The following is a 24,490-nucleotide window of genomic DNA, read 5'->3' as shown; positions in this document are numbered from 1 at the left end:
GACACTTCATGAAAAGTGATTGCATGACAAAGTGAGAACCCTAAAATAATGAGACACAGAGGGAAATGTTCCACCACGAGCTTGAAAATGATGAGCTCTTATTGACCTGTTCAAACATCATAAAACTGATCATGGCATGCACTAATTCTTCTACAATTAAGGGGAAAATGAAGTAGAAGAGTTTGAGATGTGTGTGAATGGAGGGATGATGACTTGTGGTGGAAACTGGAGATGTTGCAGGTAGGACATATGAAAGTCCTTGTTGCAGTAATGGAAGTTAGGGCTTGCAGGATGTGAGTTGATATGATACAAACGTTTCAATGATTCTGGTGTTCAAGATCAAAGGCTTCCAACTTCTGCAGCCTAGGGCAAGCTCCAGTTTGGGGATGTAGTGTTTTGCAAAAAGTAAGCCACTCCAGGCTTCTTGACTCCTTCAGCCTGGCTCTTTGGAGCAGAGACTTCCAAGTGTAAGGAATTACACTACATGTGCAGCTGTCCAGGCTGACAGTGGACATCCCAACCTGGTGCTTTGTTTTCCATGATGCAAGGCAGACTCTGTCCTGGGACAACCTGGGATGAAACAGATTTTGACCCGTGGACTGAAAGTGACCAGGGTCTATCTAGTAACTTTCACAGCTCCTCACCATTCCAGAGAGGCAGCAAAAACTGCCAGAGTCCCATGGGGTTCCTCAACAGCTCTCAGATTATGGAGATCATGCTTCATATTTGGTAACACAATATAATTTCACTTGAAAGCACAATATCATCTCAGATGTGAGAATGCTTGACAATTTCTGCTGACCAAGAAATATAGTGTAGGCATGCATGAATAACGTAAGTTGCTCCAAAGTGGCAGGGTGAAGAGAAAGAGATACATTTTCTTAATGTATAATGCTCACCAATTCCAATCACAACATTCCAAAATAAATGAAATATAAGGTCAGTATTGTGTACCATAGTGCCAACAAGTATTCTGTGCTTTCCGTGTATATACACTTAACTAACTTAATTACTGAAAGTTTTACCAGGCATGCCGGTGACGAGCTAAGGGATGGTGTGCTAGAATCAGAGGGACTGTGTGTCAGTGAGGACCTTTGGTTAGCTCCACAAGATGCTGTGTGTATGGAGGCTCATCTGAAGTGCTTCTACACAAACACACACAGTATGAGGAATAAAATGGATGAGCTAGAAGTCTTGGCCCAGTCCCACAGTTACGACATCATCGGCATAACTGAAATCTGGTGGGATGAGTCCTGTGCCTGGTGTGCTGAAATAGATGGTTACAGGCTCTTCAGGAGGGACAGGCAGGGTAGGCGAGGTGGCGGGGTGGCGATGTATGTGAAGCATGGGATGGACTGTGTGGAACTTCAGGTTGGTGATGGCAAAGTTGAGAGTCTCTGGGTAAGGATTAAGGGACGAACAAATAAAGGGGATGTCATTGTGAGAGTCTGTTACAGACATCCTGGCCAGGATGACAACTCCAATGAATTACTCTTTGCAGAACTAAGAGATGTCTCGAGATCAACACCCCTTGTCCTTATGGGGGACTTCAACCTGCCAGACGTTGATTGGGATCACCACACAGCTGACATGAGCAAGTCCAGGAGGTTCATAAAGCACCTCAACGATAACTTCCTGGTGCAGGTACTAAGGGAGCCAACTAGGAAAGGTACCCTCCTAGATCTGTTGCTGGAAAACAGAGAAGGTCTTGAGGGGGACGAGGCAATTGGCGGCCGTCTCAGCCATAGTGACCATGAAGTGGTTGAATTTAGAATTTACAGTGACAGAAGGAAAACTGCCACCAAAACTTCAGTCCTGGATATGGGGAGAGCGGACTTCAGGCTGCTCAGGGAACTAGTCAGCAAGGTTCCCTGGGAAACTACATTTGAAGGCATGTGTGTCCATCAGTGCTGGTCAGTCTTTAAGCACTGCCTCCTAAAAGCACAAGATCAGGCAATTCCAAAATATCGGAAGTCAAGCAGGCTGGGCAGAAGGCTGGCCTGGCTGACTAGGGATCTTCTACTAGAGCTTAGGAGAAAAAAGAAAGTGTACGGCTGCTGGAAGGCAGGTCGGGCGATGAGGAAGGAATACAGGGATGCTGTTCATGTTTGTAGGGAGAAAATTCGTGTGGCCAAAGCCCAACTAGAGTCAAAGCTGGCCAAGTCTTTGGGAGACAATAAAAAAGTTTTTTTTTCAGATATGTGAACAGAAAAAGGAGAACCAAAGAAAACATAGGTCCGCTACTTGATAAGGAAGGTCAACTCACAGACAATGACGTAGGCAAAGCAGAGACGTTTAATGCCTTCTTCACCTCTGTCTTCAATGCTGATGATGGGCTTTGGGACCCTGGGTGCCCTGTGCTGGAGGACCTCGATGGTGGGAATAACAAACTCCCAACTGACCCTGAGCGTGTGTGGGATTTGCTGCTCCACCTGGATCCATACTAGTCCATGGGTCTGGATGGGATTCATCCCAGGATGCTTAAAGAGCTGGCTGACATAATCGTGGGACCTCTCTCAATTATTTTTCAATGATCTTGGGAATCTGAAGAGGTCCCAGTAGAATGGAAGCTGGCAAATGTTGTGCCAGTTTTCAAGAAGGGTAAGAAAGAAGACCCTGGCAACTACAGGCCTGTCAGTCTCACGTCAGTGCCTGGTAAAATTATGGAGAAGATGATTCTTGAGGCTATTGAAGCGCACCTGGGGGACAATGCAGTCATTGGTCCCAGCCAGCATGGGTTCGTGAGGGGTAGGTCCTGCCTAACAAATTTGATTTCCTTTTATGATAAGATCACCCATCTAGTTGACCAAGGGAAACCAGCTGATGTGATCTTTTTGGACTTCAGCAAGGCTTTTGACACCGTTTACCCATAGGATCCTACTGGACAAAATGTCCAGCATACAACTTAACAAAAACATCATACAATGGGTGAGCAATTGGCTGATGGGCAGGGCTCAAAGGGTTGTGGTAAATGGGGCCACATCAGGCTGGCATAAGGTCTCTAGTGGAGTCCCTCAAGGCTCTATCTTAGGGCCAGTCCTCTTCAATGTCTTTATAAATGATTTGGATGTAGCACTAGAAGGTGTTTTGAGCAAGTTTGCCGATGACACCAAACTTGGAGGAGTTGTAGACTCAGACGAGGGTGGAAAGGCCTTGCAGAGAGATCTGGACAGGTTGGAGAACTGGGAGATCACCAATTGCTTGAAGTTTAACAAAATCAAGTGCTGGGTCCTGCACCTGGGACGAGGCAACCCTGGCCGTACATACAGACTGGGTGATGAGACGCTGGAGTGCAGCCCTGCAGAGAGGGATCTGGGGGTTGTGGTGGACAGCAAGTTGAATATGGGCCAGCAGTGTGCCCTGGCAGCCAGGAAGGCCAACCGTATCCTGGGGTGCATCAAGCATGGCATCACTAGTAGGGCAAGTGAAGTGATCCTCCCACTCTACTCTGCGCTGGTGTGGCCTCACCTTGAGTAATGTGTGCAGTTCTGGGCACCACAGTACAAAAAGGACATTCAGCTGTTGGAGAGTGTCCAGAGGAGGGTGACAAAGATGGTGAAAGGCCTGGAGGGGATGACGTATGAAGAGCAGCTGAGGTCACTGGACCTGTTCAGCCTAGAGAAGAGGAGGCTGAGGGGGGACCTCATCACAGTCTACAACTTCCTCGTGAGGGGGAGTGCAGAGGCGGGTGACCTATTCTCCATAAACACCAGTGATAGGACCCACAGGAACGGGGTGAAGCTGAGGTAGGCGAAGTTCAAACTAGATATCAGGAGGAGATTTTTCACTGAGAGGGTGGTTGTGCACTGGAACAGGCTCCCCAGTGAAGCAGTCACTGCACCAAGCCTGTATGAATTTAAGAAACGTTTGGATTGTGCACTAAGTCACATGGTCTAAACTTTTGGGTAGACCTGTGCGGTGCAAGGAGTTGGACTTGATGATCCTTATGGGTCCCTTCCAACTTGGAATAATCTATGATTCTATGATTCTATGATTTTGTCAATGACATGGATTCAGCATCTTTAAAAGTCTTTCCAGATGTAGGTGCCTGAATATAAAAGGCAATTTTTTGTTTTAACTTAATTGTCATCAGTACAGAACAGGTCAGAAGCCTTAGAGCAAATCAGAGAACTGGAAAAGAACTGCAGAGTAGTGTTTTTCTTTTCGGACAGAAACTTTAATAGGATTATTTTTTTTGAATTAGCTAAGAAAAAAGAAGCCATTCTTTTTACCTAAGTAAAGCTATCAGTTCATAATGCTTACAAAGAGATTACAAAGAGATAAAATACTAATAAGAAGAATAAAGTATTTTAATACTTTCAGGAAATTGTTCTCAGAAACTCCTGTTTAGATTATATGGAAAGTAATCTGTACTGTCAGGAGACAGGGTAAAGGTAAGCTCTGCCTTAATAGCTGAATTCAGTGTGCTTTTTTTTTTTTTTTTTTTTTTTTTTTTCTGTAGGTATAGATTTGACCAAGAGAGGTAAAAGAGTGATAGAGAAAGAAGCCCAAAATCACACACCAAATGATAATGGAGGAAACCAGGTTTTGTTTTGTTTTATTTTATTTTATTTTATTTTATTTTATTTTAATTTTATTTTAATTTTATTTTACTTCCATCTTAACCTACCCTCTCTACTCTTTAAATTCTGCCTTACTTCACATTCATGTTTCAGCTCTCTCTTCATCTCTAAAAGAATCTTGGCAGTCAAGGATGAGACATTCACACACTGTGTGATTTTTTTAAAATAAAATTAAGCTCCAGAAATTCTCCAGAAATTAAAATGGATTTAAATAAAACATTTTCCAAGAGTACAAACTAATCAAAACAGACAAACAACAATGTGAGAGATTTGTAGGCAATGCAGAAATAGCCAATGAAACCAACCAGTCAAAGCTGCCAAGAAGCCAGATGCTGTGAGAGGAAGAGCATTTTTTTCATAGCTTTCAGTCAGTGCCATGTGACTTCCAGCTGAGAAAAGAAAGAAGACACTCTGACAATATTTACTTGTTAAAATTGGTGACATCATAAGTGTTCAACTTCCCAATAATTTTATTTAAAGTTTAATGGTAATGTAAGAACAATTAAAAATTCTTCTGATGCCTGGGCTTGATTTTAGTGGCCTCATCCTCATTCATTTATGTTACAAACCACCATACATATGATCATAATTCATTATTTAGGCCCTCTTTGATCAAGAGAGAGCGAGAACTGAAATAGAAAGGATTTTGGACATTAGGCTATAGGTACTCAAGCAAGTTTTCCCCTGTAGTTCTTCCTCCACAGCTTGTTGGCACTATGCCTGGCTTCAGCTAATATTGATAATAGTTCATTTTCATAAGTGTTGCCTTCACTTACAGCTTTGTCCAAAGTAAAACAATGTGTATAATCAGTAGGTGGAAAGTATCTTATCTGTGAATATTTTAATATACAACATGTGAATATACAACATGTACTATGTACATGTTGTATATTATATGTACTATGTACATGTACTATGCACTATATACAACATGTGAATGGGCAAATAGAATTATATTTTGGCTTCAGATTTGTGCAAAATATTTGCAACAATATACAAGAGTATACAAGGTGATTTAAAAAAAAAATCTTTTTTTTTTTTTTTTTTTTTTTTTTTTAATAGCTATAATTATAATCATGATGTCCTTGGTTTCATGCATTTGTATTTCTTGTGCCACTGAGAATGCCACAGAATTTAATGGAAGCAAATAACAAAGGAAGAAAAGAGGAAAGAAGCTGAAACTATTTGCCTATTCTTACAAACATGACACCTCATTATATTTGTTTGCCACATAATGGGCTTGCCTCCTTAGGAACATTTCTGAGGATTCCTGAGGATTCTAAGACAGAGAACACCACTTTGATAGAAAGACAGCCTGCTGAAAAAGAGCACAGCTTCAGGAAAGGGAAATATTCTTCTAGATCAGTGATCTTTCTGAAAGTGCGAAAAACAAAAAACAAAAACAAAAACAAAACAATAAATGTTGGCATATTTCTTGAACTCTTTCAGTTAAGACATTTTCTTTTATTTCTCTCCCTCCCTCCCTTCTTTCCTTCCACCCTTCCACCCTTCCGTCCTTCCTTCCTTCCTTCCTTCCTTCCTTCCTTCCTTCCTTCCTTCCTTCCTTCCTTCCTTCCTTCCTTCCTTCCTTCCTTCCTTCCTTCCTCTTTCTCCAACCTCCAGCATGGGTGTTGGTATAATGAGGGTCACTTTTACAGCTAGTAGGCTTTTAGAAATTAGTCACTGAACAAATCACTTGTAAGTCTCAATTAAGTTCACAGCCCCTATATTCTGATGAGAAAAATCCTATTACAGAAATTGAGGATGATGAAGGAAGAAGGGAACATACCCATTGAACCAGAGACAGTAAAGCAAAATGATAAGGAAATATATTCTGCCTAATCTTAGTAGAGCTGGGCATACACCATCACAATTAAACATGAAACATTACTGGTAGCTAAGGAAAAAGTGGTGTGGAGAAAAAAAAAAAAAAAAAAGAAAAGTATGATGCAAAAGAACAACATAAACATCTTACATACATATTCAAAGAAAGAAAAGAATATTCCACCCTGCCACTTCGAGGGCATTTCTCTTTTGGGGAAGCTTTCAGTTGAAAGAATCAGTCTTGTTCTATTATTTGGCTTTCTTAATGTGTACTGCAGCAAAGGAGTGCATCTTTTTTTTAAAGAAAAACATCTTCATTCAAAGACGATGAATGTAGAGATAAGAGTAAATCGTGGCCTATTCTATGTGAAAGGAGGGCAGAAAGTGATGGAAACCAGTTAATTCACAGCAAATTAAATTTTACTTAGTGATAGAAAACAGAAAGACATATCTATCCCGTCAACCCAACTTCATAGTCGTGGAAACAACAAGTGTAGGAAAATTGGTTTGGTTTACTTTTTTTGCCTTTCCACTACTTACACCATTTCCAGTACCAGAACTTCCACTTCTTTTTGCAAGAGAAACCCAAAGGTAACATATCCTAGATGGATTATGTTGGCACACTGATGCAAAATGGCAATCTCATTTGCTATTTTGTGTCAGTTAAATCAACAGACCAGCTGATTTGTCTGGTCACAGATTTGCAAAGAGCTCCCTGAAGAGCATAAGGTCACAATTGTATTTTCAGCTGTCTTCGATTTGCATTGTGTTTTTTTTATTTTTTTTTTATCTACTTGTTGCTGTAGCTGTGTTCAACTCCCTTGGGAACAGACACAGAAACCAAGCTACTCAGGCTGTTCTTCATCTACACAGACACCTCTGCAGAGAAAAGAGGCTGTAATGAGCTGTCTTTCACTATGATTCTCAGTTTATTCCTGAAAGTATATGTTGCCAAAGTACCCACAATCTTTCACAAATATGACATAATGCCTCAGTAGCAAAGACTTCCTTAAAGGAGACTGCACTACCATCCATCTACAAAACACTATCTCAATAACTTTCAGAAACAACCCTTCCAGAAGCAGCACTAGCAGCAGAGTGTGTGCCTTTGCATAGTAACAGGTTATGTGTTGTGATTTCATCTTTCCACTAGAACAAAGCATCTGTCTCATCATTCATTGATGGCATTGTGAGATACTAGTAAACCATTTTAACCTTTGGACCTTGTAGCAACTAAAGGACCAACTACTAGAGTCTTAGGCTGAAAAGACTTTCAAAGTGACACAAGTCATAGAGTGATCTGGTTGGAGAACTCATTGTTTTAGGGTGTTCTAGAATGAAGAAGGCAATTACATTGAGTTATGCCACTAAGGATGCACTGCATTTCTTTGCTGCTCACCTCAGTTCTTTCCTCAATGGATTTCTATCATGGGGATTGCTAGGCAACCAGGGACCCGCCTGAGTGCCACCACTTAGAGCACTAACTGCTGTGGGACATGAAGATGGGTTTGGCTCACTGTTGAACAAACTCATATGTCTAGAAGAAACTTACTGGTTCACCCAGCAATCCCTTTGCTTCAAGGCACATCAGTGATACTTATCTCTTATAGACCCTCAAGCTTCCCCAAACAACTTAGTTAATTTCTTTCTCATTCCTAGAAAAGGTTTTGTATGACATTATTTCAACCTTCCTGCTATTTAAATCTGTTGCTTTTTTTTCTGGTCTGCTATGATCTTGGAGCACAGGTTCTTCGCTTTACCTTTTACTAACCCTTTCCGATCTTTGAAAATTGTTATCACATTCTCCCTTAGGCTCCTCTTTGTAAGCAAAAATGCCTCAAGTTCAGCTTTTTTTTGTAAGCTATAAATCATTCCCATTTGGCTTGACAAAACTGAAAAAGAATGTTTGATGCAGCAACTCCAAGAAATTTAATTTCAAACAAAGGACCATTTCAGCATTTTTGAAGTATTTTTTTTTTCTTTCTTCTTCTTCTTTTTTTTTTCTTTTTTTTTTTTTTCATGTTGTTGTCAATGTAATGAGTAATTTATGATTTCATATCCAGATATGGGATGAAAACAAATATAGGAATGTCTCAATTTCACATTGAAATTAAATTCTAGCACAACTCTAGCATCCAGTTGACACTGATTTGCCTCCCTGAGGCTGGAGGTCAGAGGATAATACACATGTACATACAGGTTACTAGGCTAAAAGTGAAAGATGGAACAAATGACTGAAATGCAAAACATCAGTTTCATTGTTTGGTACTTTAATAGGCAGGTTACTATAGACTAAATGCAAAACCTGTTTTAGAGAGGTATTCTCAAGGGATGAATCATGTATACTCATACCTTCATTACATTTAGATTGGCAGCACAATATGAAGTTCTTTTCTTGTAGCCCTCTGGGGTTGAGATTGCTGTTGTACCTGGGTCAGGGCCTTCACCTGCTTCAGCTGTTCAATTCAATGACTGTGCTCCTAAGTGTGAGCTCTGGATTTCTGACCCTAATGTTTTGATTTCTTGTTTGGAGTATAAATCTGTATTGTTGCTGACAGGGCCCCTTCTGCTTCTATAGATTTGAAATTTGAGCCTACCCATCTTGCCATCTTCTCAACATTTAACACCAACAGCAGGGGAAGAAATGTTTCAAACTTTCTGACTGCCTTCCAAACCAATGTCAGGAAGCTGAGCTGGCCAGAAATTGATCATTTGCTGATGTTGTTATGTTAGTCTTTAGGCCTGCAGCATATAACTCATGTTCACACAGAAGTGATGGGATATATAACAGGAAATGGGATAGGGCAGAAACAACTTTTATGGTGGAAGCCAAGACTATGACTTTGTTAAATAGGTGGATCTCATAAAATAACCTATTAGCTTTACAATTTATCCTCTTGCATTGTTGCTCCTGGTCGTTTCTGTTCCTTTGAATAACCATTCCCATATACTAATACAGGAGAAAGCCATCTAAAAATTAAATTATTTATCTGAAGTGTGTCAGCAGAGTGCTGGGGAGTAATGGAACAGTACACAAAAGGGGTGTGGTGGTGGCACAAGAGTCCGTTTTCCTTCTGTGAGTTTTCAGTTGTAGAGTAAGAATGAAGAAAAACCCAGCACTACAATATCCTACTTTAGGGACAGTAATATCAAGATAGGAGCTTGCTTAAGTCCCCTGTATGCAATATACTCAGTGTAAGGATGTACTAGTGTAAGGATGATCACTTTGAAATACATGCATACTCTGCTGTTATGTGCTGGTGTGGTTTGTTTGTTTTTTGTTTTCTTTTGTTTTGTTTCTGAAATTTCTCCACTTCTCACCTTTCTATTTATAAACAATACCTCCCATTCCTTCTTTTCGTACATACTTCTGGGCAACATTTTCTTCTCAGCCTCTTCAGTACTCATGTTCCATCTCATACAATGGCTGTTCTCGTAATAATAGAAAACTCTGTAGAATTCTAAATTAAATAGCAGCAGGTAGATGAAAATTAGCAGCAATGTGCTTAAACAGGTATGTGCAAAAGAGGATGTGACTTAACAATTACTGCTAAAAAGAGTGGTTAAAAATTTCCTTCAGCAATTATTGTAGATGCTTATAATTTCTTTTTAGATGCAAACAAAGCTGTAGAGTAGTTTTGTGATTCATCTGAACAAATGTAGACTTCTACATCAGAGCTGGTCACTGTCACTAAACACCTCCTTTATGCAGAGAAATTACCCTTACCAGAGAGCAACTGATAACATCTTTAATTGGTTGTATAAAATGTAGGTCATCTGTACTGCATCCTTAACTTATATTGCCTATAAAGGGAACTCACCGCTACTAGCATAGATATAGTGGTATTTTACTGTGGTGGTAGAGAGGCAGAGAGAGAGAGGTCAAGATTATTTAGGAGAGGTAATGCCTGTCATTAGTCCAACTAGTATTTCTGGAAAAATTACACCATCTTTTGGGCATGTGAGACCTTTCAAGTATGAAATAAAACAAATAGTTTTTAGAGGAAAATACAAGTTGAAAATGATTTCTTATTAAATTTTGTTGGTAGAAGAGATGCAAAATTACCACTCCTTAGCCCAGTCCTCACTCTGCTATTAGGTTACAATGTGTAGGTAACAGTGATGAAAGCACCAGGTGATCCTATGGGACACAGCAGTTGCAGACCAGGGACAGGCTTGGTGATAGCATCAGAGAAGCGAAAGCAGTGTAAGGCGATCTCAAAAGCCAATTATTATTGTCTACATCATTATGAATGACTGCCAATGTAAATGATGTCTTCATGAAGTGATTTGATTATCTGTTCTTCCTCTTTCCTGGTAGTTAGAGACATGTTTTATTTCAGTAGGTCTTTTTCTGGCTCCCTGGGTAGTCATGCCGTGTATATTACATAGGATATTAGATAAAACCTAGAAATACCTCTGGGAAAAAGAAGAGGGGTTTTTTCTTTGCCATTGGTGCATTTTATCCAGTAGGCTAATGTAGTTGGTTTACATGGCAAGGTTTTGGTAGCAGGGGGCCATAGGGGTGGCTTCTGTGAGAAGGATCTAGAAGCTGTCCCATGTTTGGTAAGGTCCCCACTGCTGACCAGAGCTGAGCCAATAAGTGATGTTGTTTTGTGCCTCTGTGAGAGCAGATTTAAGACAGGGAAAAAAAAAAACAAAACAAAACACTGCACCACACAGCAGCTGGGAGATTGAGAGGAGTGAGGAACAGCCTTGCAGGCGCCAAGGTCAGAGAAGAAGGAGGGGGAGAGGTGCTCCAGGCACCGGAGCAGAAGTCCCCTGCGGCCTGTGGTGAGGCCCATGGTGAGGCAGGCTGTCCCCCTGCAGCCCATGGAGTACCACGGTGGAGCAGGGTTCCACGCTGCAGCCCATGGAGGAGACCATGGTGGAGCAGGTGGACCTGCACCGACGGAGGCTGCGGTTTGTGGAAGACCCCTGCTGGAGCAGATTCCAGGCTGGACCTCTAGGTCATGGAGAGGAGACCACGCAGGAGCAAGTGACCTGGCAGGAGCTGCTGCCCATGGGGGACCCAGGTCCTCTTTGAGGAGGGGGAGTGAGAGAGCGGTTGTGGTGGAGCTCAGCCGCCCACTGGAGTAAAATCACAACAGCTAAAAGGTTTTCTTGCCCACCCCAGCCTGCTGGCTCTTGGGGGCTTGGAAGGAGTCCTGATGTGGTGTCAGTATTGTGCAGCAATAGGCAACACTGGAGTGATACCAGTGCTGTTCTAGCTACAAGTGCAGAGCACAGCATTGTATGGACTGCTGCAGGGAAAGTTAACTCCATCCCAGCAAGACCCAGCACAACTATCTTCAATTCCTTGTGTCTCTTCCCAACTTCTTTCACATCTCTGACCAGTATGGAGATGTGAACTGGTGCCTCATAATGGGCTCTGCAGTCCATACCTCCTCCTTCCTCAGGCTGGAAATATCTGCTCATGACTTCTGGCTTTCCTGGGAAGAGGAATCAAAGAATGAATGAACTCTGGAAGAAGTATGGACAATCTCTGTGACAGCCCTATGTGGTGTTCAGTGACAGGGTTCAGCTTAGAAAGATAAGGATCCTGCTTCGTGGACACAAGGAGTTGCCTTTGTCACTTACTGACATGAAATCACAGGGTTGTGTGATGGTGTGCCTACTGGGAGCTGAGGTAAGCATTGAAGGTGCTCTGTGGAGCTGCAGCTGGGCACCCAGAAGCTGCTCCAGTCTGTGGCTCGGAGAGGTGAGGTCTGGTTGCCTAAGGAGGATCTGTCAAAAATGCCTCTGCACTTCCTAGATGCTTGTTAATCAGCAGACTTTCCCAGCCATCAAAACAAAATGACTTTTTTGAGTCCATAATCCAAGTTGCAATATAATTTACATTTAATAAATGTTTGTCAATTGTTAATGAGATAACAGTTGGTAAATATGAATTATTTAAGGCCTGACAAATATGATTTGATCGCTACTTGGCCAAATTTTCAAGGGAACAATTATACAGCTATTGAATTAGAGCAAGCTGCATATTTTTGTCCATAGAAGCTGGTTAATCAGAGGGTAACTAAACCTGTAGGTGCAAATTTGACCACACATACTGTTGGCTATATATATGGCTCTGTAACAGGTTTAAAACCTGCATGTGAAAGATATATACATGTATGGTGATTTAAGAAATATATCTTAGTCTTTATAACTAAAAAATCTTAGTCTAGCAAATTTTCACTTTAGCAGACTTTTTTTTTTTTTTGTATTATTATGGAAGAAATATGCTCTCAGTTATAAAAAATGTATTTTATATCAATTAAATATCTTAATAAATCTAAATTAAATGTACTTAAAGCATTTAAGTGTTACTAAAATAAACAGACAAATAAAATATGTTTGGAAAGGTATAATCCCAAATCAAGTTTATTTTGAGCACAATTTAGTTTAGATTTTTATCACAATTTTTGCATACTAATACTTTTAATGGGTTTCAAGAGCATTCCATATACTAATCTGAGAAGCTGAGTATCTTGTATAATGAATCTTTTACATCTGCTAGCTCCATGATTCCACCACTTGCTATTGAATAATGTATTAAGCTTTTCCAGGCTCCTTCTGTTTGCCAGAGGAGATCTACAGTGGTTTCTTCATGTTCATTTATTCTTTATGTTTGAGTAATGCCCTGTTACAGCTGCAATACTTCCATTGCTAGACAATAGAAAAATAGTAATAAATAAATCAGAAAGTCAGCTTAGCTTTACCTTTCCACATAAAGCAAAGAAATGTATCTGGTACCTGCCTGTTCTTTGTGTACCTCCAATTCATGTCTATATGGATATAAAATACCGGCTATTATGTATGGAGAGGTGCTGGCCTAACTAAAAAGAGTTAATTCCTGACGGAGAAATGTCAGAAATTTGTAGCAATGGCACTATTTGCTCTGTGCCAAAGTCCATTTGCTTTTATTATAATTTTCAGCTGAGCTTGCAGCACATCTGGTGGTTTCTAAGTATTGTAATGGAAATCAGTTACACTTGGTAAACTTCATTTTCTACTAATATTATGTTTTTTCATTATGATTTAGAGTGTCAAGGAAGATGTGTAGATATCCCATTACTCCAGTGTTTCCAATTGAGACTGTGGATAAGACATGAGTAAGGTTGATGGGAATTAGAAGCAACTAGGGAAAAGCACGGTAAAGTAGTCATTTTGTCACTTAGCATATTCCCGTGAACAACATGGGGATTAACTTATGTGGCTACCAGAAGTTAAGTTCTGCAAAGCATGAGTGTGGCTTATATGCTTGTGAGTAAGGGAAGGGGATCCAAATTTTAGCTAACCAGTTTGTAAATAAGACTCAGGTCTACTAAATGCTGTAGGGGAGAAAACGTCTACGGTTAAAAGTGGTCTAAATAGTCAGGAAGAATGAGAGTAGGGAGACCTACAGAACATAGAAAGTGGGGCAGATCAAGCACGTGAGAGCAGATCTGTATCATCAGAGCATAAGTATCTTAAAAGCAGTTCATGATAAATACTCTAATTCAGTTCCCAAAACAGAAGTTATATAAGAAGAAGAAACTTTCTCCAACCACAGAGTTAGTAATATCTATGACAGTGTGCAAAGATATTCTTCTGTCGTTTGAACCCAACTAGAAGGTTTAATGCAATTGCAGTGGGAAAAAAAAAAAAAAAAAAGACTAGCATCGAGTAATCAAGAAAAGAGAAGCAGAGGTTCCAAGAATATCTATGCACTCAATATGTTCATGAGTACCATGAGCATTCTGAAAGCTAAGCAGAATAGAAGATGACAGTGCATATTTGCTTTCAAAAGCCAAATTTTATCAGGGACTAGTCGCACAATTTGTATTTCCATTCAGAATCTAGCATTATGAAAGAACAGTATTTTTCAAATCTAATGTGAGCAAGTGTTTTTTGTAGCTCTTGCACTGCACTGCATTAGCACAGCTAATCAGTAATGATGGCCCCTCTTCAAGGAGGCAGAAAAACCACAATAAACTAAGGTAAAATGTGCTCTAGAGTCTGAAGAAATTTTACAGCTCCAGAATCATTCATCACTGGTAACTAAGGGCTAATAGCTGTGAAATTTCTAAAGGGAATATTTTGCTTCAACATTCAAATGACCTGAGGTTTAATGATGTTTCATTGAGGCTAAATTAAATGTTTTGATACCTGGAGAAATGATGTAAAACCTTTTCTTAACTTGTGCTGTGCCCTTTCTGTAGATATGTGTTAATTCTCTTAGTTTAATCAGAGATCGTTGCATCTGTAGATTTTCTCAAAAATTAACCATCCACCCAACAAAAACAAAAAACAAACAGAAACAACAACAACAAACCCACACCAACAATTTGTCTGTAGTCCTACGTTTTTGTTGTTTTTCAATGAAAAATACCCCAAAGCTTTAAAAAAAAGTCTCCAAGGATACTGTCAGATGTAAATCACTGTATAGTCCTGGGAACAGTATAATTTTGATTTTTTATTTTTATTTTTATTTTTTTTAAGTTGCATGAAGTTGTTCAGCTCATGTGTACATTCTGGAGATGATAAAAATCTTTTCAGTGATTCTTCAGTGAGCTTAATTCAAAGGGACTGTTTCCAGGAAGATGAAATGAAACTAAGTGATTGTCATTTGGCACAATAGCTCATCAGACTCAAGGGCACTATTACAGGGGGGATGACTAAAGGCAGTTATTAATGATGAACATTTTGGGGGAAATTTACACATCCAAGTCCCACTTGACATAGTTTCATATTTATCTTTGCCTGTCTTTTCTATGCTTCATTTAATTATCATAAATACTTTACCAAGAGATTAAGTATGATACTGAAATGAAACAAGTTACAGCTTAAAAGTTCTAGAAAACATTAAATGTTCTATTGAAGCCACCAGCAGATCAAAGGACAAGAGTCAAAATCAAAACCAGCTACCCTGTCTCATGCAAATTTTGCTAGTCATTTTCTGTTTGTTAGTGTTTAATCAAACCTCGCTGATAAAGTCTACTTCTATCCATTACCTTCCACTGCTGAAATTGCACCACAGAAATTTGGAAGACTGAACAGAAACTATGATGCAACCCTGTCTGTACAAACACAACAAAATCTGATCTAAGGAAAAATATTCTTCTTGTTCCTGCTGTCTTTCCTACCTTTTTGTACGTAAGAAAAAAGTCTGAGTGTAGTGGAGTATTTTTCCACCAAAATCTGGGATCTTTGTTGGAGGAATCAAAGTAAGATTTATGTTTGGACTTTTGGAGGGACAAGTTTTGTGTGTGCTGTTTTTCATAGCAATTGTGCTCACTTTTTTCATTGCCCATAACTTTGCAATATCAAACAGAGCATTTTGTGTTTCTTAATAAGGGCTTTGCATTAAGGCTGAAGTGCTTTGAATACTATATGCTTCCTTTCAGCACAGCATGGATGCTTGGTGTCTAGTCTGCTGATCACTAGGAAGACAGAGATGAAAGAACATTAGGGCAAATTAGGGCTTTCTGCTGAAAACTAAGTTTTGTCTTCTAGCATCAGTGAAGACTATATTTTCTTATTTGCTGAAGACATCAAGTGATGTTGCTAAAGTAATATAATTCTGGACCTGCATGGAGTTCCTTTTTCTACAAGCTCCATCTCATTCACGGAAGCTATATGGACTAACATAATCCAGGAAGCCAAGGGCTCTAATCAGCTTGCATGAAAGTGGGGAGAAAAGGAGAAAGTAAAGCCATATGCCCAACCCAGGAGCAAAGTAGCACCAAAATTTTTCTAGAGTTTGGGGATGTTTTGCTGCAGACTTTCATTTGCCCAGTGGCATGTGGTCTTCTACAAGTGCTGTCCTAGCTTCAGACCCTTATGTAAATCAGGTTTCTTGAAAGAGCAATCATAATACAATAAAAGATGTATCAGAAACCCAAGCAAAGCAGTAATAGAAAATGCAACAATGTGAAAGCACAAAATGAAGAAAGCAAGAGTACAAAAAAAAACCTTGGTTGAACATGATGGAGGAGTTTTTCTTGATATAATCCCAACCTAATTTTTATGAGACTGTCCTTAGAGGTTTTGTCCACTTTCCTGACTTCTCTGCAACATCATGCCTAATGGTGACTGTATTAACCCATTCCAGTAACCTTGCATTTTCCCAAGGAACTGAACTGAGAGCACTCTCATAGCCTAGGGATTTAACAATCCTAATTATCTTAATTAAGTTGTTCTTTCACATCTAGAGCACAGGAAAGGGGACAGCATGTTTACATCTATTTTTAACGAAAAATGTTTTCCGTTTAAAAGTTCTGCATTAATATACCATTGACACAATACTTTTCACTGCTATTGGCCATTTCTTAGAGATCTTTATAACTCCCATGTACCACAGAAAGGGAGTTCATATGACTATTCCAGCTGTAAACAAACAAAACCAAAACAACAACAACTAAAAAATCAAAACCCTGTGAAACCCCAACCATTTTAATAAACCAGACAGGAGCACTTTCTTTTCCTGTAATCTGCAGAAACATATGCCTCTGCAGGATGAAATTTCAAATGGGATAATAAATTACATCTTTTTGTGGAAGTGACCAGTATTTTAAATTTATTTCCTTTTAGGGTGATCATCTACAACTCTCTAATATTAAGCCACATCCAGGGAACCTTGCCCAGCTGTTTCCAAGTGAGCCCTTGAGCAAAGATGGAAGGGCTTTATTATTTGGCTCTCCCATTGGAGAACTCTGTGCCTAGAATGAGCTAAAAAACAATAAAATAAGTTTTCATCATCACTGATGGAAAAAAATGATAAAACAGACCAACTATTTTTATCCTCATAGAACAAGAATGAGGGAATATGGTTCCTTTTTACTGTATTGGCAATATTTTCATTTTTAAAGAACTTTTTATGACCAGAAAACTGTGCTAGCGGGAAATCTTGGTTAGGATTGAATATTTAGTCTTGTGGACAGGGCATAGAAACCCAATCTACAGCTTAGGCTTTCCATGTCATAGAGCCCTCCAGGTTTTCTTTTAAATTTAGATATACTTTAGCAGACACTCTCTCCTTGACTCCTTACAGGAGTTATATATATTTTTTTCAGTTTCTGTCTCATTGTCTCAGCAGATCAGCTTTTTATTGAAACTCTTTGATTAAATAGTGCCAAAGCTAATGGGCTGAGAGTAATTTTGAAGTAGAAATAGAAAGGAAGCTGACTGCAAATTCATATTTGCATTAGATTTGACTCATTGTAAATTAACTTCTCTTTTAACGGGAACTGGCAGTGAAGCTTTACAGAAGGTATCACTATCATTTACCATCATCAGAGATTAGGTTTTATTATCTAGGGAAAAGTGTAAACCACGATTCATTATGTTCTAAGATAAAGAACTGGAAGATGTTGAATAGAGGAATTTGAGACAAACCCAAGACAGATGTTGGGAGTGTAGGCATAAAATAAAAGGAGATTTAACCCCTCCAAAAAGTGCTGACTAATATATTGAAGGAAGGATAAGAACCCAAATCTAAACAAAACCCCAAATGTGAAACATGTATGCCAATAGAATGAGAAACCTGGAAAAGGTCCTGAAATGGCAGAAGCTCTTGAGTGACCTAATCTTGGCTCTGTTTTAAGTAGTCTGATTTCAGGAGACAGCCTATTGAATTCTTTAAATTTACTCTAAAATGAAAAAGATAGATAAAATGGAAAGCCTCTTTTTATACTATTGCATCAGTTGTGTGTTATAAATAAAAGCAACATAGATCCAAATGAGAATTTGAAGCAGTTTACTTTTATTGAATTTAAGTAGAAATGATTGTTGTAATACAATTTGAAAATCATCCCAAAACAAAGCAGCAGCTTTCTTTCTGCCTATTGGAAGACACAGGGACTTCAAAATACTTTTTGGTTTATAACATCTACTTATTTACCTGCTAGTTTTTAAGAAAGGATAGACAAATAAAAGCAAACGACTGTCCAGAGTATTCTGAACATGACAACATTTTCTACTTGCTCAGTTTTATGCATGGACTGTCCTGCTAGATGTGAACAAATGCCACATGGGAATGACAGGTGCTCAGAAAATACACTTTTTTTCTGGGAATTTAACAGACTTAAAAAGCTCAATCTGTTTAGCTTATCAAAAAGAAGACTGAGAGGTGATTTGATTACAGAATAAAAGTATCCTCATGGGGAGAAAATACCAAAGAGCTCTTTTGTGCAGCAAAGAAAAGACTTAGCAAGAATTGGTGTTGGGAGTGAAAGGCAGATGAATTCACATTGGAAATAAAACACCGTTTTTTGAAAGCAAGTCTGCCTGAACACTGGAGCAAAGCCCTTACAGGAGGTTGGTGCTGCAGCCTCCATTTTTTGATTCTCCAAGCAAGTGAGCAGGTTTCTTTGCTATGTATGCTTTATCAGGTGGGCAGAATAAGGGAAAAGGGGTGCAATGTAACAGCGATGATATGTAGGAAGTTACTTCAGGGTTTAAAGGTGGTGTATAAAGCTGAGCCAAATTCTGCTTACAAACTACAGTTTTAATATTCTCAATCTCTGAGCCTGAGTAAACTGTTTATGATCTCCCCTACTCAACTATGCCTTTGGGGAGCCTCAGATAAGTTGGTACCTCCTTGTTGATCCACTTGGCACAGTGGCATGTCCTGATGCTCATACTGTGACCAACTTGATTCACATGCTCCAAAACATATTGCTTTGTGGATAAGGCAGTTGTGTCAGGGTTGTTCTAGCAGCCACTGTTTGTACATTGATATGGAACATGTGCACAGGAGATAAGACATCCTCATTTTGAGCCTAAGAAGATGGGGGCTATGCTCTCACTTTGACTGTGTCATAAACATCACAAAATCAGGAAAGAACCGTAGTCAAAGCCTGGCAGGGCCTAAGAAAGACACAGTCCGACTCTTTGGCCTGTGAATGGTGGGAGAGGTTACACTTATTTTTCCTAACGTGCTTTTGGATATTGTGCCACTGAATCTTTAACACAGAAATGTGAAAACATTTCCCAGAAGAGTGACTTGGAATTCTCACTCTGTCTCAAGGGCAATCATTCAAATACCTACATGAAGCATGAAAACTCAGTGTATAGGTAAGAAGGATACTCATTAGTTGAAAGTCATGCAGGTTAATTTTGTTGTGAAAAACATTTCTTATAATGCCAGAGCACAACAGTTACATGTGGCACTTTCCTCTCTACAGTAGTGCATGGTGCCTCACAGAGAGGAAAATTTTTTTTTTGCAGATCTTTATTAGGTTTCATGGTATGACTTAGAGGTGGGGGGTAATTGGCACAATTATATCTAGTACTGCTATTGTTTTCTGGGACCGAAATTATAACATATTTTCAGACACTGGGCATATTTGGCTTAATGTTCTTTTCCATTCAGTTAATCAATAAAAAGGACTATGAGGCCAATTTCCTATGCAAAGAGATTGTGTTGCACTTTCCCATTGAAATGCATCAGATGGGGGTGGGGAGGAGGGTGGCTGTAGAAGGCAGTAGTGCTGATACAGAAAGAGAGAAATGAGTGTTTTCAGCTTTGGGTAAACTGACAAGAAAATAGGAGGAAGTGAGAAGAATGAATCAAAAATTACTCAGCTACCTTAACTGTTCTTTAAATGAGATAAGCTTCATCCTCTGTTGAAAATGAAGTTGACTAAACCTCTCAAACTATCAAATCCCACTGTATCTACTAATACATGTGCGGTGATTCTTACCTCAAAATCATATGCCCTCTCAGGGATATCCTGGCTAATGAAATCAGATTTCTCAGGTTAATCAGGCTCACAATGACAATACTGCAGTTTCTTTTCTCTGTATCTCAGTCACAACCAAAAATTTGGGTGAAAAGATAGGGATCAGGCTAGTAAGATGCATCCTTGGTTGGCTAAGATGTGTGTGTGATTAATCAGGCACATACAACATGCCTATATTAGTGTAATGAGCCACTCATTACTGCAGTTGGTGATAGGGAAAATTCGCAATGGATTGATCATTTGGAGCCTAGATGAAGGGAGACAAGGTACAACAAGGGATAGGTAAGAGTGGAATAGTTTGGAAGATTTAAGTTGCCTCAAGGAAAGACAAGCAATGGACTTCTACTTGTTGGTTTACACATCTGACTGAAATAATGAGAAAGTATGTGGATATAAATAAACCTTTGAGTTGCATGAATGTGCCTGGATGTCTCTCTGTTGTGATGGAAAGGATCCAAGAACACAAGGGAGTGTTTTAAACATAACAAACCGAGAAGCATGTCAAATCTCAGAATGTAACTGGAAGATTTCCTGCAAGAATGCGTGTGCAAGAAACTGATTATAAAAGGCAAGGACACTGTAAGTTCTTGATGAGAAAAGAATCAGCTGTATACCAGTCCATTACTTTTTCTAGGACAGACATACTCTCCATGAGAGTTTCTCCTACAGAAACTGATTAGACTCATAATTTTCTGGCATTCATCTCACTTCTTCATGGATGCCTACAATAGGTACATTAAAGTCTGATATAGGCATGTAGATTTTGCACCTTCTCAGCAGAGAGAAATAAACACTTATGGGATGCAAGCTATCTCCTCCTAAGCGGATAGCTGAAAATTGTCAAATTAATTGTAAGCCCAATGTATCTATTTCTCTTTATAAAGGGAGTTGACGTTGTTACAGGCTAAGAGCTCATCCAGATACTGCTATCTACATTCCGTTTTCTGAAAACTACTCAATTTAATAATCAAGCTGTATCCACCTTTTAATTATCCATACAGGAAATAAGGAGAGAACATTTTTGGAACACTTAGGTATGGGTTTCATTCTACACTCAGATATGTGTTTCATTCTATCTTGGAACTGAAGACTAAAATGTCTTAAGTTGTCTGCAAAAAAGAATGGAGATTCATCAGAGAGTCCTAAGGGTGCACATGTATGTCAAGGAGGTTTTCAGAGGGGCTGCTGAAAGTGTGATGGAACCAAGAAATTGGTCTGATGAAGTCCATGTCCTGCTGGAAACCATGCAGTAGGAATCTTTACTTTTTGTTGTTGTTGATTATGCTTTGATTTATTTCAGCCTATCTTCTCTTGAATAGTGGTTATGGGATCCTACCAAGTCCAATGGCAGGATCACATTGTCTTTTTAAGACAGCTTTGAACATGTGACAGACTTCAAGGTGAAGTTGGGCCATTCAATAATGCCTGTCATTAATTCCCTGTGATTGAACTAAAATACCTGAGGAGGGAATGGAAAGGAAGATAGATAACAGGGGAAACAATTAGGAAAAAAAAAAAAAAAAAGGTGAGAAGTATGGCAAGACTACAGTAAAAGCCAAGAAGTGGTCTTAGCAGATGTGTTTCTGAGGTAATTTTGAGTCCCTAGAAAAGTCCAAGTCCCCTCAGTGAAAGAATTTTTCCCGAGAAGTTGTTCTGCTGACAGAAGCAGGAAGCCCTTTGCTCAAGCTTCTCATCTGTGTATTCAAACACTATTTCAGACAACCATTACAGTTCACTGAATGCAGCTAGTAAGGCAGCTTGCACATGACTGGAGTAAAAAGGAAACCCACATAAAAATTTAAGAGGCATATTGTAACAAACATGGGTGGCAGGAGAAGGCACAAATGGACAAAGGGACAAATATCATCAAGTCTGAGTAATTCTCAGGGCCATCTGGATGCCACTCTGAATTTCTATTTGTTGGGAAGGGTATGCACTCCGCTCCAAAGGAGTATGATGCAGCAGTCTTCACTTTATAGTTTTCAAAGAGGGTCAATAAACTTGGCATATCTCTGGGCCAAATATCAAATAATGGGAAAGGATAGAAACAACAAAAATATTGCAGCCAAAAGCAGATACACTAGGACAAAAACTTTAGGGAAATTATCCACTCCACTCCAGCTTTTTTTCTAGAAGGAATACTCAACTAAAATCTTTCTGCATTTTTACTACAACTAGACCTATTAAAAGTAAAATTACTTAACAACCAGCAAGGATTTTTTGTATGGTTGAATTCAAAGCAAAAATCTATCCACACCATTTAAAATATGTCTAGTGTAGGGTCTTATTAATGTTTCACAGATAAGGTAGCTTCTACCTAGAAAACAGAAAGTCTTTGGTCCCTCAGCGAATTGCTAAAAGAGTTACTATATATACACACCTCAATATCCCTAAAAGACTTTAAAACATTTCCATAATTGAACTTTTTATTCCTGTTGCTAGTCTTGATCAATTTTCCTTTGAAAAAGTACTTGCAAAACTCTCTAGAGACTCAAAAACCACTCTAATTATGTTACAGTAATCTTCAGTACATGAATTCAAACAGAATGGAGACTCCCTAGTCAAAGAATGATAATGAAGTTATCTCCTTGACTTTTTTATTTGATTTTATTTTATTGTCTTATCACATTGATTGCCCTAATTACAAACTACACAAGGAGTAAATAGAAACAAAGTTTTTTCATTCCCATTGTTCCCATTGCAGAAAAAAAAAAAAAAAAATTTAAAAAATGAGTTTTCAATACACAAAACAGATTGAAAGCATAGAATGTGACCTGTTCTTGTGCCCCAGCATCAATGGACTTGTAGTGATAGGGAGCATCAAGATCAAAGATGGAATTAAAATCATCCCAGTTTTCTTTCTATGTGTAGTTTAAGAAGTTAGCTAGATGTTAACTCAGTGCTGTAAAGCACCAACACCTCTGGTGGTAGGGAATATTTCCTGCAACCATCAGCTGAAGGATAGGCCTACAGAAGAAAACTGGCTGCAGCTCCCATAGATGGGGTTTGGAAAATACTTATTTCTGTGCTCATTTCTGTGATTTCTGAACCTTCCAGCTCCTTCCTGACACCTGTAACAATGTCACTATGTCTCTCTCCTGGTAGAGAAGGGGATGTAGGACAGGCACATCACTAGCTCAAGAGAAAACCAGCAGTACCCAAACGACATGTATAGCTCTACTTGTGGGATAGGGTTTCCTCAAAATTTTCAGAGGGATTCTGAGAGAAATTGTAAAGCCTGTCCACTCCTTTTAGATACCCAGTGTAGACATGGAGATCCTCTAAGACCCTTGAACACCTACTCTGTATCATATAAGATATTGGTCACCACAGATGTATGTAAAGAGATGTGACCGAGAACTCACAACCCTTAACAAAATGAGTACAGATTTTCAGGAAACCCTATTTCAGGTATGAGAAAACTAATTTCAACCTGTTCTTAGTTAAACTTCCCATTTGCGGTTTTCTTTTAAGATTAATATTTGAACACTCCTTAAACAAATACAAGAGAAACTCCATCAAATAAAGCAACTCCATTCAGTACTTTTGCATAGAAAACAGGTGGAAATTAATGAATTTGTCAGAACCGAACAGACCAGACTCATAACTTTCCTAACCTCAGGGAAGAAACTGATTTTTTACCACAAATCATAATCATCATACGTGTTTTGATAATTTGGCATCATATTGGAGCTGAGTCAGTAGAAGCAGAATCTTTTCTCTCCTGAAAATTTTATGTATGTTTCACTGAATTGATATTAAATTTTACAGGTTTTACAATGAAAGTTGGTATTAGAGAGCAAAGCAGCAAAATGAGTTAATATGTGCCAGAGATATGAGAGCAATACAAGAGATTCTGGAAGCTTACCAGAGGAAAGAAAGCAAGTCTACTCATAAATAAGGAAGACATGAAATTAATAATATCTCAAAAGTGACTCAGATAACTTACAGTGGTATCAAGCCTGTCATCAGTAAGAATATACATCAAAAAGCTGATATATTAGGAACAGAGGAAAACTACTAAAATACCTTGGAAAACATGAATGCATACAATCCAGCTGGTCTTGATCATATCTTAGGGCAATCACCTCCCAGAGTTACATAAGCTGTAGACCTCATCTACACCTGAAAGTAACAAAAATAAAATCAATAATCTGGCCCCATAATTGAGCATGATTGAATTACTGCCGGTAAGCAAGTTACAGTGTGCCAGCTGAGCCATGGTAACTGGCTGCAGGTGCTCTCAACTAACTAATGTCTGTTCACTTTCACTAACAACATAAAACCAATCCACAGAAACCAAAGGAAAAAAAAAAAAAAAAAAAAAAAAAAAAAAAAAAAAAAAAAAAAAAA

The 24,490-nt window shown here is 38.9% G+C and overlaps 1 long non-coding RNA gene across 1 annotated transcript in view; it reads right to left on the bottom strand.

Moving 5' to 3' along the window:
* LOC118161536 overlaps positions 1–24,490 on the bottom strand; it is an 82,918-nt gene that overhangs the window by 2,335 nt on the left and 56,093 nt on the right. Inside the window, exon 3 of the long non-coding RNA XR_004748077.1 lies at positions 24,167–24,262. This is a non-coding gene — a long non-coding RNA (uncharacterized LOC118161536). The remainder of the gene's footprint in view (positions 1–24,166; positions 24,263–24,490) is intronic.

Source organism: Oxyura jamaicensis, chromosome 1 (assembly GCF_011077185.1).
Source record: "Oxyura jamaicensis isolate SHBP4307 breed ruddy duck chromosome 1, BPBGC_Ojam_1.0, whole genome shotgun sequence".
NCBI lineage: Eukaryota > Metazoa > Chordata > Aves > Anseriformes > Anatidae > Oxyura > Oxyura jamaicensis.
The sequence above is the reverse complement of the archived record's forward strand: the minus strand, read 5'-3'. Positions and strand labels throughout refer to the sequence as shown.